The sequence below is a fragment of the Diuraphis noxia genome, unplaced genomic scaffold, assembly GCF_037042655.1.
Source record: "Diuraphis noxia isolate RWA-SAM2 unplaced genomic scaffold, SU_Dnox_SAM2 contig0001, whole genome shotgun sequence".
NCBI lineage: Eukaryota > Metazoa > Arthropoda > Insecta > Hemiptera > Aphididae > Diuraphis > Diuraphis noxia.
In genome coordinates this window covers 17,126,850-17,151,052 of record NW_028301711.1, presented here as the reverse complement: position 1 = coordinate 17,151,052, position 24,203 = coordinate 17,126,850, and the positions used below count along the sequence as shown (strand labels likewise).

General features: G+C 27.5%; 1 protein-coding gene and 1 pseudogene across 1 annotated transcript in view; both read left to right on the top strand.

The window, feature by feature from the left end:
* The window catches only part of LOC149060012 (uncharacterized), a 149,476-nt gene that overhangs the window by 95,168 nt on the left and 30,105 nt on the right, over positions 1 to 24,203 (top strand). The gene's annotated exons all lie outside the window — the stretch shown is intronic.
* Positions 14,723 to 16,989, top strand: LOC149060013 (uncharacterized; annotated as a pseudogene).

Sequence of the window (24,203 nt, the reverse complement as noted above, 5' to 3'; positions counted from 1 at the left end):
GTGACACAATCCGTCAAACTTAGACTGTCTCTAAGTTTACGACGGTATAAACGTGCACCAATTATAAACGTAAAAAATAAAAATAAAAAAAATAAATAATGATGACCACGAGGTCTAACACAGCCACACGAAGCAACGCAAACCGGCGGTGCGTGATCCGCCAAGCTCGAGCGTAGGTAAAAGACAACAAAAAACCGTCCTCGGCACGGGAGCCGTGGACGCCGGCCGGCGGGCGGACACCGTGGAGGGGGAACGACTCGTCGCGAACATTCCGCGCCGATCACGTGACTTGTTAAGCCTTTGGACTTTGGTAGATTCGGCGGGAAGTTCAGCCGTGTTCGAACAAACATTTTAGTTTCCGTCGACCACAGCGAATGGGCAACTCCAATAGTACCAATATTAAAACCAGACGGCACGGTTAGAATTTGCGGTGATTTTAAAATAACAATAAATCCGGTATTAGAAGGGACTGAATACCCTCTTCCAAAAATAGAACATTTATAAGCAAATATTAGTGGTTCAAAATATTTTTCGAAAATAGATTTAAAAGACGCATACCAACAAATGGTTATTAAAGAATCTGATCGCAAATATACCACTATTAACACACATAAAGGTTTATTTAGCTATACACGCAACCCTTTTGGAATAAAGTCGTCAGCAGGGGAGTTTCAAAAAGCTATGGAAACTTCAACAGCAGGTCTTGAGGGCATAGGTATATTCCAAGACGACATTATTGTTGCAGGTTCCACTATCACAGAGCACAATGCTCGTTTAGACAAATTACTAAATGTATTGTCAAATGCAGGTTTAAGAGTAAAGTTGAATAAATGCAAATTCATGCAAAAGTCAATTGAATATTTGGGTCACAGGTTAGATGAAAATGGTTTACACACACTAACAAAACACACAGATGTTATAAACGATGCCATTGTCCCAGAAAATAAAACATTGCTAAAATCATTTTTAGGTTTAGTTACGTATTATATAAAATTTATTCCAAACGCTGCAAATATTTTAAAACCATTGTACACTCTTTTACGTAACGGCAGTGAATGGAATTGGACACCAAAATGTGACCAAGCATTCAATAAGGTCAAACAAATTTTAATTTCGAAACCCGTATTGGCACATTATAATCATAATATTCCGATTAAACTCGTTGTAGACTCATCATCTTATGCACTAGGCGCAGTTCTTTCCCATGTGTACCTAGATCGTACTGAAAAACCTATAGCATATGCATCAAGAGTTCTATCTGAGTCAGAATGTAAATTTCCACAAATTGAAAAAGAAGCTTTAGCAATTATTTACGGGGTTGCGAAATTTTATGACTATTTATATGGTAGGCATTTTCTATTAGAAACCGACCATAAACCGTTAATATATATTTTCGGTGATAAGAAAGGTATCCCAATTTACGCGGCTAATAGATTACAACGATGGGCTTATGTTTTATCATCATTCGATTTCGACATAAAATATGTAAAATCCGAAGATAATACAGCCGATTTTTTATCACGAATAAAAAGTTCAAAATTAAAAATTGAAAATCATAATGAAGAATGTATTAGTCTTAATTTTATTCACGAACAATCACCTTTCACATTAGACTGGTCTAAAATAAAAATTGAAACAAGTAGAGACACAATTCTCGCCAAAGTATTAAACGCAGTCAAAACAGGAGAATGGAATAGTGATTTTTCTAAAAATTTAGAACTTAATTCATATAATTTACGAAAAACTCAAATTGCAGTGGAACAGCCGAACAGGGATGTCTATTATGGGGTTACCGTGTTATTATACCATCTAAATTTCGAAATAATATACTCAAGGAACTTCATTCGTGTCATATGGGTTCTTCCAGTATGAAAAGTTTAGCGAGATCATACTTTTGGTGGCCAGGAATGGACAAAGAAATCGAAAATATCACACAAAGTTGCGACAATTGTATTAATGTCAGGCAAAATCCGCCAAAATCTGTAACATCACCTTGGAAATGGCCAGAAAAACCGTGGACTAGAGTGCATTGCGATTTTCTTGGTCCATTTCAAAATAAATATTTTTTTGTCATTGTTGACGCAACCACAAAATGGTTAGAAGTATTTCAAATAAATTCTATGACAGCAGAAATTGTTATTCAAAAATTTTCAGAAACGATAGCACGATTTGGAATTCCAAAAACAATTACATCAGATGGTGCAAAATGTTTCACTGGTTTTGAATTTCAAGCATATTGCAAAAATCTAGGTATAAGGCATATGACAGGCGCTCCATTTCACCCAGAATCAAACGGCTGTGCGGAATCAGCAGTCAAAACAATAAAATTTTTTTTTTAAAAATGCTCGACTGCACAATCCCAATTAAATAAATTTCTTTTGATGTATCGTAATACACCTCATTCAACAACACGAGAAACGCCAGCTAAACTAATGTTAGGTCGATCAACACGTTTACAATTTGACGCGTTAATGCCGAATACAAGTGAAGTGGTTATTGAACGACAAATATCACAAATAAACAATGGTGGTAATAGGATAGTATCATTCAATACAGGTGATAATGTTTTAGCTAGAGATTATAGGAATAATAACAATAAATGGCAAAAGGGTAAAATTATCAAATCCATTAGTTGTAATACACACGATTTAGAGCTCGATGACGGAACTATTTGGAAGAGACACAATGATCAATTACTCATTGATAAATCGCTGACACCAGCGAATAATTCAATTTCACTTACACCCACTAGACAAATAAATGAAAATACTGAAAATATTGAAACCGTAGGTGCAAAACAAAATCCTGATACTATAATAATAAATAAAACACCCAGACCAATTAGATCTAGAAAACCACCTCAGCGATATTCTCCAAGTGATTATAATTAATGTAATTAAACTTACTAACACACTAACATAGCGATTAAGCAATACACAAAATACTACTTATATATATATATATATTTTTTTTTTAAGGAAAAAGATGTTGCATATTCAGCATTTATATTATATGATATTACACCTATATTGTTTATACTAACAATAATCATAAGTATCATATTACGATCGGTGGGGACTGTCCATCGGTTATTAGCGAGTAGAAATATATTGTACGTCATTACGATTTATACTGTCAACAATAAATGTCTATATAATACGTTTATGTTATTATTTATATTTATAATACATAACATGGTGAATTCACGAAGATTTTGTATATTAAATACTTTCCAATTTTTTTGTGAGTTTTCATATTCCTCTTTGGTTATATTTTTATCAGTGAGAGAACTATAAAAATTTTCTATAGGTGGTAAACATGTTTCATTAAATTTTTCTTCAGAATCCATATACTCATAAGGATAAGCTAACTTCCTAGTTATTAAATTTAAATATTTTTTAGGAAAATATTTACTAAGTTCTTTAAATTGATGTTTTTCAAGATTATTTGCTAGTTTATCTAAAGAACTTGGTAAAAATTTAAATGAATCAATAAATCTTAATTCTGTTGTTAATATTGTTTCTTCACCTTTGATAACTTTTGTACGTTTTATAATTTTTGAAAAAAAAATATATTTTTATATATACGTTGAATATACACCAAAAGAAATCCAAAAAATAATTAATCTTAAAAAAAATTTACAAAATAACTATAGAAAAACAGTTTTAAACGATAAATATACATCAGAAGAAAAAGTAAAACATTATGAACCAATATTAAAAGCCTTATCAAATGTTGAATCATCTGTTAATGATGTTAAAGAGGTTGCTATTAAAACTGATAATGATATTCAAAAAATGATAATACCTACTCCTTATAAACCTACTTATACAACTCCTTATAAACCTCGTAATCCAGAATTATTACGACTAACAGAACCCAGATAACAATTTCTCAACTTAAATATTCTGAGAACTTTATAACTAAGTTTCATCGATAATGTTATTTGTTGTATGTTCTTATAATTTTTTAGAAATATTTTAAATACAACTTTTTCAAAATGTTTCAAATGTATTATTTTGAATTTAATTTAGTGACAACATTTAAAAAAAATTTAATTGATAATGTTGAATAACATTATTTTTAATATATTCTTACAAGATGCACAACAAATTAAATTTGTAGGTTAAAAAATAAAATTTAAAAAATATTTTGAAAATGACATATCAATAAAGTTGAATAATGTTAAAATAAAATATATTCTTTAAATGTTCTCCTGATCCTTTTTTTTAAAGCAAAAAACATAAAATGTAATTTTAAATAAAAATGAGTCATGCTGTCCAGCCTGTCCAGATAGGTACATGAAAACACGAGGTAAAACAGTTAATTGAATACAAAATATTGTAAAAAATTTACTTATATAAATTATAATAGGTCTTGGATTCATATTTGTATTTAAAATCTATAAATGTGTAAATATATTATGTAAAAAAAAAATGAAAATATGGAAGTTTATAAATAAAAAGTGGGCAAGTCTGTATCGCTTTGCTGTATAGTAAAGATTGAGATTAGGTTACTATAATGGATGTGTTAAATTTGAATGCAATGGTAGCAGTGGCGCCGAAAGCGGTGGTCAAGTATGGCAAGTGCCATACTTAATTATGGGGTGGGTGGTACTACCCAGATGCGAGATGCCTGTTGGAAAATTTAGATATTTGTTGAATAAATTATGAGGTTATAAAAATGTTTGTCAATCATTTAAATATTTAATATATATTATTCAATAGACATTAGATAGTCAAAGATTGATAAAATACTGATTAGCCTACTATCTAGGTACCACGGTATATGACAGCTATTTAGGAACTTTGTGCATTCAATAAGCATAGGTTGCAAGCCTGCAACAGCAAAATACAATATTATTGTTGAAATTCTATTTATGTTTCATATTATTAATTGGCAAATGGCAATATTGTCTTATTGAGTAATCACTAATCGTTCTTGTTAAATAGACATTTTAAACTTATGTATGCATAGTTTATTCCGTTTTGGTAAAAAGTCCTGGCCAATATTGTGTTTAAATATTATTATAATTACCTATAAAATATAAAAATGTCAAATACAAACTGTGAGTTTTGTGGAAAAGTTCGTTCTAATATCAATTTGACAAATTGGAAAAGGCATATAAATGCTTGTGCAAAAAAAAAGTTAAAACCCAATACTAAAATGTCTGAAACAATACTGAAGAATTCAGAAACGCCATATAGTCGACAAGAAAAAAAAATTTCTATGTACTTCAAAACAAACGTAAAAGTAAGTATAAAATAGTTATCATATTTTAAAGTAGTAATGTACATGCATATTCAGGTATGTATTAATGACTAATGTTTAGTATCTTTTATTAGTATCTATAGTATTTTATAATTATACAATTTACATATTATTATGTATTACTTATTTAATTTATATTTTATATGGGTAATTTCTAGTTAGGTATTTTATTAGTTTAAAAAAATTACTTATGTCTGTACTGGTATCAAATAGGAATATTTACCAACCTGTTTCTTACTATACTAAAATTTACCCTATTATATATTTTTAACGGCTGTAGTCCCTTTAACTATTATTTTATTAATTGTACATAGCTATAAAATAATATATACCTAGTTAAGTAATAATTATCATTAATAAATTATAGATAGCAACAAGATTTCATGGTGCATTGTTAAGAGCAATTATAAGTTATAACAATTAAAAATATATTAAATCCAATTTTTTTTAAAAATAAAACTAACTAATAATTTAGATTTTAGTTAACTTAAAACTATTAAACTATTAATAGGTAACCAAAATTAATATGTGTTAAAAGTTATTTAATTATTAAGGTTCCTAAAATTAAAAAAATGATTATATATTCAAAAGGTTATTTTGCATGAAATTGCTGTTGAGACAAACATAAATTATAGGTACTGATAAGTCATGATTAATTATTTATTTTTTATACCAACTAAGAACATGAGTAAAATCATGTGTACCATGTGTCCAAGTTTTTCTTGGGGAATATGTAAGTATAATTAATATTTCTGATATCTGATATGATTTAATATAGTTTGGCCAACCTTTCCTATGTATAGTATTTATTATTTAATTAAAAATGTTTGACCGTTTTAGATTCCTCAAGAAAATTTTGATTGTTTATTAAAAACAGATAAAGTCAAATGTGATATTGCTAAATTGTTATCGAATTCTACTATAGCTTGTGCTACTGATTTAGAAAATGATGTGAATGAAAATGAATACCAAGTAAATTAAATCCTTGTTAATTGTTTTATGTTACCTACAAATATAGGTAAAACTTTAATAGGTTTTTAATTTTAATTTTTTTTAGAATCTTGAAAATAATAATTTAATGTCAGTTGATGAAATTAGTAGAAATGAATCTGATTCATTAATAAATAATTATTCAACTAAAAATGTTAATTCTACTTCAATTACTTTAAATAATTGTCATGTAAGTTGGAGTTTTGTAAATTTTAAGCACTTATATAAAGTGTTACAAATTTAATTCTTAATCATGTCATTATTTTTTTTTTTTGTATCTTCTATTTCTATTTTAGAAAATAATCCTATTTTTAATGATGATATAGAATATAAAAATAAAATACAAAAATCTGTTTAGGTCTTTTAACTAATTTTTATACTACAAACTTCATAGTTGAGTCAAATTAGTGGTTAATTTTAGTTTTATAAAAACTGTATGTTATGGTAAAATAATACCTTTATATCCTTCATTTCCTCTGTGTATAATAAATAAAAAATATTTACACATTTCTAGATATCCCAATCAAATGTTAGTAATTTGATAGATATGGATAAAAACAATAGTGATGATGGGGATGTATCAGAAAAGTTATTGGCCACTTCTGAAATTAATGCTGATTTACCATCAACAAATGTAAATCAATATGCTATGCTAAATTAAAATCTTTTTTAAAATTTCATAAAAATAAAAGTATTATAATATTATGTATTTTTAGACTCAAGAAATCAATTTACTAACAAGATGTGAAAACATTGAAAACAGTGATAATGGATCTCAATTTCTAGAGAATATTTCTGTCATTAATGTCATTGACGATTCAGTATCGACTATTTTAAATGAATATCAAGTATGTAATTTAATGTTAAGTTATGATTTATTTAATACTTTGCTTTTTTTATACCACTAACTTAAATTATGTTTGTTTGTTTATAGTTTGATACACATAGTGATGAATTAGAATCATTATCAAATTCATTTAAATGGAAAAATGACCCAATTTTTTTCAAAAATAGACCGTTATACTCCAGAGATGATAAATATGATTTTAAAATTGGGCTCATGTCAACCAAAAGCTACAGATTTACCAAATTCTCAATTTCCCAAAGTTAACAACAGATGCTTTCACGAAGCTTGGTATTACAGAAAGTTACCAGATGGAACGATGATGCATAGAGATTGGTTAACTTATTCTCCTGGTATAAACCGAGTATTTTGCTTGCATTGTATGTTATTTGGAAAAAAAAGTAAGAAAGCCTGGGTATCAGATGGATTTTGTAAATTCCAAAATGGGTCTATATCCTTAATGGGACATGAGACTACTGATGCACATGTAGAAGCTTCACTTAAAGTAAAATTGAGAGAATTAACGTTACCATTAATACCATCAATAGTTGAAGAACAAAAGAAGCAAGTAGCACTTAATCGTGAAATAGTAGGGCAGTTGATAGAAATAACTAAATATCTGGGATACCACTCATTGGCTTTTCGAGGTCATCGAGAACAATGGTCGGATTTTAATAAAGGTAATTTTAAAGATTTAGTCGAGCTTTTGGCAAAGTATTCTCCAGCTATTTCAATTCATGTTTCAAATCTCAAAATAAGCAACAGAAAAGAACTTTCATTTATATCTTGGCAACGTCAAAATTTACTTATAAATGCTCTAGCACAAGAAATATTAGTTATTATTAAATTTGAGATCCAAAATGCTAAATTCTTTAGCATAAGTATAGATTCTACTTTTGATATTTCGAAAAGAGAACAAGTTTCATTTGTGATTCGTTATACAAAAGAAGAAAAAGTATTTGAAAGACTTATTTCCATCAAAGAATCAATATTCATTACTGGCCAAGCTCTTTTTGATCTGTTTATAAAAGTTATGGAGTACAATCATTTGGATTGGAAAAATTTTTTAGTTGGACAGTCTTATGATGGAGCGGCCAGCATGCAAGGTAAATACAACGGGCTACAGACTAAAATCAAAGAGGTAAATCCTCAAGCAATATTTGTTTGGTGTCATGCTCATAGACTTGATTTGATAATAACTTCTGCAGTTGGTTCATGTGCTAAAGCTGTTGATTTATTTGGAAATATGGAGAAACTATTTACTTTTATCAGTTGTAGTAAGAAGCGAATTTCCATGTATCGTGAAAAACAAAAAAAATTATATCCAAATGCACGTGTAAAGGCATTAAAAAAAGTTGCAACCACAAGATGGATGTCTCAAGCTTATGCTCTAACAACTGTGCTTGAAACACTGGATTCCATTTTAGAAACTTTAGAAGATATAAAAAGTTTAGAAGGACAGGTTGATTTTAAAACAGGTGCAGAATGTACAGGGTTACTTTGTTTTTTGCCGTCTTTTAATTTTTTATTGACAGCACATATTTTTAAAAAAGTATTTGATTTTATTGAACCTGTTAGTAGAGCTTTACAAGCTCATAATATTGATATACTATTGGCTATTGAACTAATAAAGAAAACAGAAAAAAATATTAAATGTTTGAGATCTAGTGACATGTTTTTCAATATTTATGAATCAGTAAAACAATTTGCCAAAGACAATAATTTTGAATTTGAACTGACCTTACCAACAAGAAGACTTAGACGAGTTCCACAACAGCCCGGTGAATTGTCTAACGATGAACAAATAAATGATCCTGTGATGGCTTATAAAGTAAACACATATTTTGTGATTATTGATAAAGTATTATCTGAACTTAATAAAAGGTTTAATAATAACTCTATTATGATAGCTATGGATCTATCTTTATTAACAATTAAAGTAATTTCTAGTACTATGAAAAATAAAAATATACCTGTTGATGCATTTTCATCCATCTGTAATAATTATAATCAAATTCTTAATAAAGAAGATGTTGTACGAGAATATGAACAACTTGTAAAATCGAATATTAATTTAATATCTTTAGACAAAAATGTATCTATAGTTTTAAATGATGCATTATCAGACGAGTCAGATTCAAGTAGTTCAAATTACTCTGTTGATGAAAATGAATCTGTTAATGATTCTCTAAGTATTTTGAAAACATATCAAATATTTATTAATAAAGGGTTACTAAACATTTTTCCAAATTTATTTACTGTTCTAAAAATTGGTGTTACATTACCAATTTCCAGCGCATCGCCAGAAAGAACCTTTTCAAAACTAAAATTAATAAAGACAAGACTTCGTTCTACCATGGCCCAAGATCGACTTGAAGATTTAATGATAATTTCCTGTGAATCTAATATAAAAACTGATACTGACAAAATTATAGACAACTTTGCCATGAGGTCTTCTGTTTTAACAAAAGCTTTGACTTATTAAAATATTAAGATAATTTTAAATAATATACCTATTATAAATATATTTATTATTTTTAATATTATTATATTTTAATTTTAAATGTAACAGAATGTTTTTGTTATACTGTTATGTAATTTTAAAACAAACTTGATTTCTGTACCTACATAAAATATTGACTAAGTTTTTTTTTATTCTAATGTACATAAATAAAAATAATAACCCTAATACCCCATGGTAACATAATTATCTTATATTATAATATAGTATTTGATTTTAAAATTTTTATAAATTAATATTAATATAAATAACAAACAAATCAGGGAACCCATCTTTTACTCCTTAGTTTGCTAAGAAAGTGTAAGTGTATCTCATCATAATTGATATTATTGTGTAATTGTTTTTTATAGTGCTGTTGGGGGTTGTGGGGGGCAAAGCCCCCCACGAATTTCTGCATAAAATAGGGGGGTAGGTGGTATGGGGGTGTAAGATATCTCCCTGCCAGACTACTTAAATTTTAGTTCGGCGCCACTGAATGGTAGAGTAGCCTGGGGTAAGAGTGCACATGAGGTAAGAGTCCAATTTCGCTATTATCAATTTAATTTTCAATATATGGTCAAACTGTATATTATCAATGATTATTTTATCATTTCTCCACGATCGTCCGTGTGTTTGCACATGGTTGGAACACTATTTTGTTAATTATGAGGTAAGTTAAATTACTCAATCATCTGATGTAATATTCTAGTTTTTTCTAAAGTTTATTTGTAACCTAATACCGCTTGTAATAGGTATGATACTGTTAATTAAATGTTGTAATATGTTGTAAACTTTATATTACAAGTGTCGTATAATAGTATTGTTACACAGATAAAAAGATAATTATGAATTAGTTAAAAATGTTCGTTTGGGGTAAGAGTACAAAATTAAATTGGGGTAAAAGTTCGCAGTACGTACTCTTACCCCGGGCCAGGAACAATTTAATTTTCTAATTACTATATTTTATTGAATACCTGCCCTTTATAATTTTCATTTTAGAACTCATGTAAGAAAAACGAATCGTGTCCCAATTACTGAAGTAATATATAATGCTGCAAAAAATTTAATTGATAGTGGAGTATCGGTTCGTAGTGCAGCAATGCAATTAGGGATAGGAGAGTCAGCACTAAGAAAAAGATTAAAAGTTGGACATGGTGTTTCATCATTGGGACGTTTTAAAAGAACATTTAATGATGAACAAGAAAATGAGTTAGCAAAACATTGTAAAGACTTAGACAATAGATTTTATGGGATATCTTTTAAAAAATTACAACAGTTAGCATATCAGTTTGCATTAAAAAATGACATTGAACATCGATTTAATGAAGAAAAACAATTAGCGGGATATGACTGGGCAAATTCTTTTATTGTAAGACATGATTTATCATTAAGAACTCCTCAAAAAACAAGTGTTGCGAGAATCATGGGATTCAATCGTTATCAAATAAATCGATTTTATGATAATTTAAAAACAGTGTATCAAAAATTGAATGTACCACCAAGTCGTATATTCAATATGGACGAAACAGGAATACTTACAGTACCAAATAAAGTCCCAAAAGTGATTTCGTCTAAAGGAAAAAAAATAGTAGGAAAATCTGTAGCTGCCGAACGTGGTGAATTAGTTACTGCAGTTTGTTGCTTCAGTGCGAGTGGTATTTATGTACCCCCTATTTTAGTTTTTCCGCGAAAAAGAATGAAAGAAGAATATTTGAATGGTGCACCCCCAGAAACTTTAGGTTTTTTATCTGACAGTGGTTACATAAATTCAGATTTGTTTTTAAAGTGGTTAGAACATTTTAAACATCATGTTAAACCATCTGAAGACTCCCCAGTTTTACTTATTTTGGACAATCACACCTCACATATTAATATAAATACAATAACATATTGCCGAACTAACTTTATACATTTGGTAAGTATACCACCACATTCAAGTCATCGTACTCAACCATTAGATAGATGTTTCTTCAAACCGTTAAAAGACTACTATGCCTACCATTATGATATATGGACAACCACACATCCTGGAAGAGTGGTCACTTTATATCAACTTGCAGAAATTTTTGGTAATGCATATGGAGAAACTGCAACAATGAGCAAAGCATTAAATGCATTTCAAATGTGTGGAATTTGGCCACTCAACCCAAATATTTTTAGTGATGATGATTTTCTACCTTCTACAGTGACAGATCAGACAGTTTCTGAAGATCCTCAAAATGATCAGCCATTAGACATTTTAAATATGCCAATTGAATTTGTTAATGATGAAGTTCAATTAAATCAAACAGTTGAAGAGCAATCTACATCATCGCTTATAGTAATTTCTTCTAATATATCTACAGAGCCAATAGAAAATAGTATACTTCAAGCCTCAACTTCAAAAATTATAAAATCCCCAGTGTCACCTGCAGATATAATACCTCTCCCGAAAATATCACTAAAAAGAAAGCGTCGTGCCAAAGGTAAAAAATCTGAAATTTTGTCTTCTACTCCTTATAAAATCCAACTTGAAACTTTAGAAAAAGATAAGGAAAATGCAAAACTAATTTCTGAAAAAAAAAAAGCAGATAAGAAAGCAAGAAGAAATTTATTTGAAACTAAATCAAAACCAAACAAGAAAAAAGTACTTAAAAAAGCTGATACCTCTGAACAAGTAAGCACACCGGTTAACGCTGAATCAGCTACAACAGTAACTTACAAAGAAAATTGTCCAGCATGTAATGAAAAATATGAAGATCCACCAACTGAAGATTGGATTATGTGTTGCAAATGTAACATTTGGTGGCATGAAGCATGTTCATACTATGAGGATCCCCATAAAGACTTTGTATGCGATTTATGTTCATAGAAATAATACTTCAGTTACATTTTTTAATGTCAGTTTTTTTTTTAAATTTGTATTTTAAATATCTATTTGTTAAAATTGACAAGGTAGTCATGAAAAAGAGGTAATTATTTTTTTTTTTAAATTTGTATTAAAAGTTTCTATTGAAATTGACAAGTTAGTTATGAGAAAGAGATTATTTATTTTATATTTTAAACTATGCAATTTAAGCATATATTGTTTTATTTTTATGTTTATAATCATTAATTAATATTTTAAGTGTTAAATAATTTATTTTTCCATTCAGGGAAAGATATTGTTCAAATGTTTAATATGAGTTAAATGAAACAAATTGTCAAACTAGTCACGATTATATGTTTTTTTAATTTTTTTTATATTAATTGTATTATGCAATTTAGTTATAAAAGTTAATAATAATATTGGACTGTAAACAAGGTAACCAAGTTCCTTATGTATTTTAAAGATTATAATATTTAATATTGTTAAATATAAAATATATTTTGATTAATAATTTCTAATAAAGAGTTATTCTACACAACTAAGTCTATATTAATTTCCCATAAGGACTTTTACCCCTACCTATACGGAATTTTACCCCACGCATGGGGTAAGATTCCCAATTTTTATTTTTTTCATTTTTGGCAAATAATTATTTAAAGGTATATTAAAATAAAGTTTAATCTATAAATTTAAATTCCTTATAAGTTTACCTTTTGAAAAAATATCACTTGAGAGCATATTAAAATGTTTATCACATTATAAAAACCAAATAAATAGAAAACGCGCACTTTTACCCCATGCTACTCTAGGTATAATTGTATACGAAAAATGATAGGTACTAAATGGAGATGATTAATATTTAATTGTAGTCAGTCTATATAGGATATATTATATTACCTATATTTAAATTACATAATATATGTTTTTTTGATAAAAGTAATTAATTTTTAATTATAATTTCAGACGAGTTGCATATTTCCTTACGACAAGGATAAAAATATTACGAAATACGTCAAAATCACAAAAAATTTATGGATTTCTCAATTTATTCATAATCCCAATGCAAATTTTCGCGATATGCTTATAAACAAAAATTGTGATTAACGATTTTTGATTTTTTTTAGTACGATAAGTAAAACTCATAATAAACCTTGTATTCAATTTTAAAGATTTTTGGATAGCCAATTTTTTTATAAGCATTAAAAAAAAAAACTTTTATAATTTCTTTTGATAATTTAATCGTAAACAGGTAACGCTTATATAAACATTAGATTAAAATAACAAGTATTTCACAATAATTCGTTTTTGAGTTACAGCAAAATAAAAAAATCAATTTTGTCGATACCTAACAGATAATACGTAAAAATCCTGTTTTTTCGTTACTTTTTTAGGGGTTTTCCTCACGCTTTTGAAAAAAAAATTTTTTACGTTTGACCCCTCCAAAGTACCAGATAGATGAATTTTCTTTTCAAAGAGGGGCTGAAGTAAAGAATCAAAGCATTATTTCTACTTCAAACCGTAATGATGAGAGACTCAAATAAAAACATCCATTTTTGTAAAATCAATGCATTCCTCAGAATCTAAAATGCAAAAATAATACGATTATTGCATAGAAGCTGATAAAACTAAATCTTATTCAGAATTTTGATTGAAATGAGATACCTAATCAAATTTTTATAGTTAAATGCTCTATGGTTTGATCTTCACATAGATTTTTACTGACCAACAGACTCCACTCGACAAAAGAGCTAGTGAGCTCAGTTTGCAATAATACCATATTTATTCCCCAATTTCAAAATATTGTATTATTTGATCTAAAATTTAAGTTTTCTTCTCCTATATAGTTATTTATTGATTTATAAATTGTATATTATTTTATCTTATAAGATTCCTAAAATTCTATGATGCGTTCGTGTAGAGCAGAGACGGAAATTCTGTGTACCTATAATGTTCGGTTATTATAACATAATGATATTTCTATTAATGTAGGAAAATTCCATTACCTCTAAATTGCATTTTTCAATAATTTAATACAAAATTTACATGGGTACTTTTATGATATATGTATATATAATATGGTTCAAAAGCCAATAAATTTAGATTTATATGATTCTTATTAATTTACTATTATAAGTTTTTTTTTTTTTTTTTTTGTTAAAAATGTATTGTTATATAACTATACAGCTATGCATAATATTAATTTGATAACATCTCAATAAACATATTATATTGTTTAAATTTAACTTTAAAAGGTATCAAGTAGTTAATTATGTGGATTGTTGTTCATTTCTTGGATGAAGACGCTGTCGAAACTGTGCCTGAAACATGGTATCACAGAAAAAGTAAGACGTGTGCATGGCCTAATGCAAAGAATCGGGCAAAAAAATTAATTGAAAAAAGAGCATATCCAAATAAGTTAGAATATAATTGGTTGCCAGCGAGGATGTTAGGACGAAAATATGGTAAGATTTAAATGATATTTAAATAGTTTGTTATAGGTACATAGATAGATAGATAAAATTCCTATATATACATAAATAAATGTTTAAATATTTTTTTTTAATATAAAATTATATAATGTATCAATATAGTTATACAAGAGGTAAATATTGTTTTTAGGAAGCTTAGAAGAAGCCCGAGCTAAGGAAAACAAGGCCCTCATCCTTTCAGATTTATCTGCAAATGATGAATATATGAGCAAAAAAGTTACTACAAAAAAACAGTTTGAAAGTAGAAAAATAGAAAGTCCTCCAAGTTTAAAATCTAGTAAGATATATTATTTACATTTAATTTTCTCTGCATTTTAAGACTTAAGTAACTATATATTTGCCTTTTATACATAGTTTCTACATAACTTTGCAAATAAAAAAATATGCTCCTACAATAGTTTTAAAAATATGAAAAATGTTTTTATTCAATAATACATTACAATTATAATTAATATCTAGTTAATTTGTTATATTGATATTTTATATTAATTTATACCTATATAATATTGTCTTGTATTATTTTGTTAAATGTACCTACTATAATTTAAATAAATTGATTTGTAATAACTATAGTCAAAATAAATTGTTAATATTATTTATTAAAAAAATTAATAGAAAAAAGGAAAATGAATTATGATAAATTTATTGATGATGAAGATGAAGATAATATAGATACATATGACTCTGATAAAGATGCAGAATATAAATTACCCAGGGTTTCAAATGGTAAATTAGATATAATTATTTATGTAACTTCTCATATTATTATTACTAAAATCTAGCTGTTCAGTTTTATATTATATAGTATGCTATGTAATTTTTTGTTATAAATTATTTTCATAATTATTATTATTACTATTATTATTATTATTACTTAAATTAGATTATTCAAGTCCAAAAAGTCCAGCAATGATTGAAAATGATAAAAGTGTTCATTCAAGTTATATATAAATATTTAAGCCCCCATCATTAATTTTAGAAGTATTATGTGGTAAATAAGTATACCAATAATCATACATCTATTAATATTAATAAAATAGAAAAAAATATTCAAGACAAAATTGTAATTTAAAGATCTAAATATTAATAGGTACAGACTTTAAAAAGTAATCTTTGAATAAAATTATACAGTGCATATTGCAGTATAATGTTTTAAGTTGTATAGTTTAGTTTAAAAATCTAAATTCTAATAGGTACAGAATTTAAAAAGTAATCTTAGAATTATATAGTGCATATTGCAGTATAATGTTTTAAGTTGTATGCATATCAACAATTTCCATGTTAGATAACTATTGCTTAAAAAGAACAATATAGGTATCTTGATTATTTTTATAAACCTAAATTCTATTATGATGTAATTTTTTATATAGTTTGATTTTTAATTTATTAATAATAATATATTTATTTTTTAGATTTTCAAAATCTTGTTCTGGCTTTATTAAATAATTTAAGTATGAGATATCTAATTTGAGCTCAACAATAGATATACAACAAAGTACTATTAATGCATTTGATACATTCTTAAAAAATACTGGGAAAACAATTGCTTCTCAAATGTCTAAACAAAATTCTGCAATAACACTTGATGACATGTTTCCAATAAAAACTGAGGAGGAACTAGAAATATTTGAAGAAAAAATTAAAGGAGATAAAATATTTCGAAATACTGCGGTAATTTTACATAATTAACTTAATATAATTACTATATTATTATAGTATAATTAGTTATATACTATAACTAATTATAATAACTCTGTATGTTCTATTTAAATTTGAAAAAGCACTTTTACATTATTATTATAAAAATTATTAACCTACCTAGGAATTTATAATGTGGTAATAATGAACATATTTAAATGCATTAATTTTTTCACAGACATCAAAAATCTCGGTGCTAATAGGTATTGGTGATATTGGTGATAGCACTAGGCGTTTGATGTCCAAAATATTTGAAGATGAAGTACTTTGCAACTATTCGTTATTAGGATTTAAGAAAATAAAGAATTTTTCACAACTATCTACCTACCGTTTACTAATTGGTAAATAGAAATGTATAATTAATTAATTTATACAATTAATGTTTTATCCTCACAACATTTAAATATCAAAACACCGAAATTATAATAATAAAATTCATAATTTATAACTATAAATCACATTTAACTTATTGAGTTCTAAAACAATATAAAAACATTAAAAACTTAAAAGTGGTAACTACAATTTTGATAATAATTATTAATTACATTTTTAAAGAAATTGTATCACAGTATTCGCAAAATAAATAAATTAAACTATTATAACCACTAACCAAATAAGACCCTAACAGACAACAGTATACTTACTGGCTACTGCCTACTGGGTCACTGGGATATAATAAACATTATGTTTTTATTTTACTATTTTTATTTTGTGATAATTACATTATCATTATTATTACATAATATTCTGTTAAAGTCACGACCACAGATTTATAAAAATACTTATATAAATATTTTTATATATTTGTGCTCACGACTCACGATTTAAGATAATATACAGGTTAGGTTAGGGTCTTAAATTGTGGTTATAGTATCAATAATCAATATATTATATAATATCTTTAATTCAATTATAACTATTCTTATTTCTTATCACTCAAAAATACTAAATAATACTAGCATAGAATAACTGTGATGCTACTTACTAGTTACTATTTTATTTATAGTATATTAGTATTATAATTGGTCGGTATGTCATGAAGAAATTTATTCACTACCATTACCACCTTTTAACTTTTTAATACAACACCATGTTTAGAAGTTAGAAGATAAAGCTTGAAGCCAGTATGGCTTTACACTTTTTCAACTTGCATAAACAATAATACAATAATACTTCAAAATTGCAATAGCATAATATTATTCAGTTAACCAGTGGCGTGGTGAACATTTATAAGCCATGATGCACAACATATATTTTAGTTCCTATACCCACCCACCCAGTAGCGCAAATATGTGGGAGGCTTACCCCCCTCCAATCAAAATTTCTTGGAGCCACCTCAAAAAATTTGAATAGAATAGGCATTTATTCAAAAAAATATGCATTTGAGGTTTGAGTCCCCCTGAAAATATTGCCTATTTGCGCCACTGTACCAATCCTTTTCTCAGATACCATCCATAAAATATTTCCAAAACAAATTACCTAATGAAAACTATAAACTAATAATGATTTAAGCTATTAAGCACCATGATTTATCTTCTTATACTTATCTAATATTGTATATAGGAATAAGGATTATAGAATTATAAGAGATTTTTTATTTAAGAAATACTTAAAATCAAACAAACAAAAGTGCCCTTTGTAAAACTGTAGATGATCGACCAAATCGATTGATAATTTCTTCGTAGTCAATTTTAACATCTTTTTCAACGCTAAGCATTAGTAAGCTCTCAAGCCTTCCTTCATTAACTGTAGTCCTCAGTCTAGTTTTGATAAGTTTCACCTTAAGAATTAATGGTTAATATTATACAATTTAAGTATGTTAATTAATTACTTTTGAAAATGTCCTCTCTGCTGATGCTGAAGTCACTGGAATTGTTCCATAAGCTTTAAATGCCAAATATAAATTAGGAAAAGCAACAGACAAATCCAAAGTTGATAATACATGAAGCATGGTGTGGAATTTTATTTTTTCTAATTTATCAGTTGTTTTGCTGCTTTCCCCACTACTACTGCTACTGCTACTATTATTTAATTCACAATCAGAGTTTTGATCATCTTCTTCTTGTTTAGTTGTATTTTTGATTTTTGTATGAAGTTGAGATGGTAAATTAATACTGGAAATTAACTCATTGAAACTTTTAGCAAATGTTTTATATTCGTTTTTTAATTGTTCTACATTAAGGTTTTGTATCCACGTTCCTAATCTATTAAAAGCATCATAAGGTAGTGTTTGATTTTGATCGTTATATAATGCTATTCTTTCTGGAGATAACAAAGCTAAATCTTTCATTATTTCATGGGATTCACTAAATCTTGTACGAATAGAATTTATGATTTGATCCAACACTTTAAAATAAGTTTCAAATTTATACTTATTTTCTGGAGAAGATAATACTTCATCCCTACTGTTTTCACCAGGCATCCTTTTTTTATTTCTTCTTCTATTTTCTTTAAAACTTGTAGAAGGAAGACAATTATTTTCGGCAAATTGCTTTGCTTCGCTTAGTAATTTTTCATATTCAGTATCATTCCTTGTATGAGTTAATTGTTTTAAGCTAGTATTCATTAAATTAGTAGCTTCTATAAAGTCTAAGGATTTGGATTGGAGATAATTCGAAAGAGGTGTAGTAATATCAAATATGTTTTTCATGAAAATCATGGATAAAATAAAATTGAATGAGGTTATTATTTTTAAAAAGTTGTTAGCTCCTGCAGAAGTGATTCTATCTTCAGAGTTTGATAGATTTTGAAGTGAATCTAGTAAAGCATCAAATTTAGAATATACAACTTCAATGACACGGCCGTGTGATGTCCATCTAGAGTCTGAAAAATTCTTCATTGATCTAACACGCTTAAGAGGTTGAAGAAGCTTTTGAGATTTTACAAATTCCGCAGTTCTTTTTCTCGCTCTCATAAAATTAACTAAAGCTTGAAGATCACCAAAGAAATTTTTTGTATTGGTACTAGAATCAGCAGTGTCTACAATTACTAAATTAAGTCTATGTGCGAAACACCACACGTATATGGCTTTCTCATTTTCCTTTTGAATTAATGTTTTTAATCCTTTATATTGTCCTTGCATTGAAGCAGCACCATCATATGATTGTGCATATAAATATTCTTTCCAATTAATATTATGCTGTTGCATTATTTTTTGAAATACATCAAAAATCCCTTTACCTGAACTATCTTCGGCAGTTTCCAAAGCAATTAATCTTTCTTTGATTTGTCCCATATAGACATACCTTAATACAAATGCTACTTGTTCTAAACTTGACAAATCAGTAGTAGTGTCTATAATTATACAAAACATTTGTGATTGCTTAACTTCTTCTAATATTATTGAACGAACATACTCTTTCATAATATCTAACAATTTGTTTTGGCTTATATTTGATAAAAATGATATTCGATTCTTTGAAACATTATTTATTTTTTGAAGGTGCAAATTGAGAACTGGATGATATTTTCCCATTAAATTAATTAGTTCAAGGAAATTTCCTCTATTGTTAGATTATTTGTGCTCATTATGGCCTCGAAGAGCAATGTTTTGTCGAGCAGTATACAATAATGCATCAATGACTACCTTTACAATTTCACGATTTTCGACTACTTGTTTATTAGTTCCATGTACCATTTTTAAATCAATTCTATGGTTATTGGTATAAAGAGCTTTACTCATTTCAGACTGTAAATGTTCTGTTAGCAACTCATGTTGTTCAATATTTCTCTTAATATTAGACCATTCATTTGTCCCTTGGGAAGCAATTAACAATCTTTTTGCTTTGGGTAAACCAAACAATTTACAAGTCACACAGAACACTTTGTTCAGAGCAGGAGAGTATGATAACCATGATCTTTTACATGGGGGTTGATCCTTTAATTGTTTGTAGTAGTAAACTTCATGAAAAGACCTTACCTTTCCAGTTTTTGTGTTGGTGTTTATTGGATATTTTTTATCAATTAACTCAGAAGGTAATGGTTAACAAGGACCCAACTGGGTAAATAGCAATAGCTGAGAGTATGGTACATTGTCTGGTATATAGGCTGGATCGTTTGGAAAATTTTGAATTGTTAAATTTAACTCAATATCATCTGAAAATATATTTCAACTGAATAATTATAATTTATAAATTTAATCACAGTATGAACATAAGATTGTACTACGTAAATATTATTTGATAAATAAGACATTATATCTCAATATTGAATATAATAATAATATTATATATTTATATCCAGTGAAAATTCTTTTAAAAAAAAATGTTTTATTAAGTTATGAATTATGATAGTTGAATTATATGTTGATAATGGTTTAACCAATTTAAAATTATTTAAAATATACACTTTTAGAAAAGCATGAATTAAAATTTTGAAAAAGAAATAATTTCAAAATACCTAGTGAATACTTTTCAAGATATTGAGTGTAGTCACTTAAATAGATCATTCTGTATAGTGTTGTAAAATATAAAATAGCAATATCTCCAACAACAAAATTTAATATATTTTCCTTACTTTCACAAAATTACTGATACTATCTGATCTTAAATATTATGTTTTGCATATTAAATATTAATTATTATTAGTTAAACACAAAATATAAATTACTTGTTTCAAGGTGTTCAGCCATTGATGTAGTTGATAAAGCTTCTATAGATTCTACAGTATTTGAATCAGCTATAAAATCAACCTCAGATATTAGAGCTAAAATAATTAATACCACACACATTAGATACCTCAATTTACTTACCAATTGTTGTTTTTAATTAATATAATAATGATGATTATTCTTATTATTAAAACACAACTATTTTATATAATTACCTGAGACTGGAAGACAGGTATCAGGGACAATTGGTTCTTCATTTGTTACATAACCATTTTCACTATTTAAATCAGCATTAACTAAATCAGATCCTCTGTCTTCATTGTCCATATCATCTGCATAAATATCTTCGCATACTGTTAAATGTTGCTCATCTGAAATCATAAATAATTTTTTAATACTGAAAATAAAAAATTTTAAATCTGATTAAATTTTTTTTTTTTAAATTCAAATCACCCATTTGTAAATCTGTATTATAGAAAACTAGATTGTAAGAACAGTTATTTAAGTTATTTAAGTTATAAAGTTATTTTTTTAAATCTCATTACTTTGTTAAGTAAAGTTGATCCAGTCGTAAAAAACATTTAAATTAAAAAATATATATAAATATAAAATATTATGTGTGATTAATATTTGAATATTACATTCTTTAAAATTAAAATAAAGATTATTATATTAAACAAGTAGTAATTCAATACATAATAATATGTAATAAAAAAATAAAAAAAAAAAATATTGATTACAACAAGTTATTTTATTTATCAGATCTTCCTGTTTCTGTATTAGTTTATAATTTTTTAATAATTAATTTAATTTACCTTGATCACCATTAATATTTTTAACAGTTATTGCACTATTTAAATCTGCATTAACTAAACCAGATCCTCTGCTTTCATTGTCCGTGTCATCTACATGAATATCTTCGCATACTGTTAAATGTTGCTCATCTGAAATCATAAAATATTTTTTTTTTACTAAAATTAAAAAAATTATAATCTGATTAAATATAAGTTGCTATTCATAAGCCATTTAAGTTCAATCTATTTGCAACAGCGTATGCCATACTGCCGTTCTATACGGCTATTCAGTGTTTAATTTAATATATCTTATAGTATAAAAAATAGGATTAGAAACTACCTAGTATGTTTTTCAGATTCAACAAACAGTAGTTACATATAACAAAATAGGTAGGTCCTATAGAAGTATAGAACCTATACCATTTGAATTGGTTATTTATGAAAGGTGAGATGTCACAATTTTTTGGAAAATTACTTTTTTTAATAAATATTCTGAGGAAATAATGTATAAATGTATAGTTTAATTTTGAAAAGAGTCGACTTTTTACCCCATTGATAAATAGGTAAACATTTTTCCAATTTAACTGTTTTGATAATAACAGTTGTTAATGAAGATTTAAAATATTTTTTATCATGCAAAATTGTATGAGAAAAACAGTTATTTTTAATTTCCCGAAAGTTTCATTTTTTGGACTTGGGGGGGGGGCCTTCATAAATAACCGATTCATTTAGTTACAAAAACTTAATTGTAAATAACTATTAATTAACATATATTTGTTGGTAGGTACCTAGATAAAAAAATAGAAAGGTACTTTAAAATTTAAATTCTACAAATAAAATATGATACTTCACAATAATATTAGTATAATATTTAAATAAATAGTACTTACCATTTTTTTTTCATTTTTATTGCATCAGACTCAGAACAACTAGAAGTCTTCAAAAATCCTTTAAAATATGTATTTACATATTTTGAAGATGAATTCTTTTTTTTTATCGTTTTGCACGCGCTTAAATGCCTTTTCCAATTCGTCGGATTTATGTTCATTTTTTTTTTACCACATAAACATGCTTCGGTTTCGACGTCAGACATGATTAAATCAAATTATCAAAATAAACAAAACTTTAGAAAACCAAAGTGGTCACAAGTCACAATGCTTCAAAGAATGAGAAAATGTCGTAGTCGCAGTGTCGCACACTCGCGTCTCGCACTGGATTATTGAATATTGATTACAAAAGAATAGTTTAATCAAATACGATAACACACGCTCACGCCGTTTTCTATTAATAAATCACCAATAATAATATTATTAGGCGGGTAGCGGGTATAAGCAATCGCGGTCGTTAAGCACATTTCTAGAAACGAACCAGCTTATCTGTGTTTTCCTAATAATAATAATCATAATGCATTATTTGTAACCGACTGACAACAACCGTCTGCATCGGATAGACCGATATTTTTGGCGTACTGATTAACTTCTATAATATTAACAGGTTTTATGCTGTTGAGTGAGTGTAGCACACTAGCTAGTAGCTAGCACGTGTCTTACACAAGTAAGACACATTTTGTATACGAATTAATATTTTCTATCATAAACCTAGTTACCAAGGTGCCTAGGTATTTTATGGCAAGGGGACTACCACCCACCCACCAAAATTTTTGAAGGAGCAATTATTGCTCCAAAATAATACCTTCGCCACGCCACTGGGACTGAGTATGGTTATTTTTCTATGAAACGGCGAACATGACGACAATAACATTAGATAATATTATATTATTAAGTTTAACAAAATACTAATCATATTGTTGCCAGTGCTGCCACTAGCAGAGAATAATTACCTATTTAGCTATAACAACGAGTGTGTTATTGAGTGTAGTTGACTTTTCATGCGCGATGGGTAGCCGCGCAGGTGGAAATATCTCCATCGGTTACTGGTATGGTATATAATATGGTGTGTGTTATATTATGGCTTACCATAATGCTTGGTACCCAAGTTGGATCCAACTACATACCCACCCATACACCCACCCACCCAAACAATTTTCACCATGACGCCTAGGCGTCATTAAACCCCTTTCACCACGCCACTGCAGTTAACTATAAGCAGGGACGGCCTGGGAGAAAAATTCAGGCCGGGAAAATGTATTACACCAGGCCA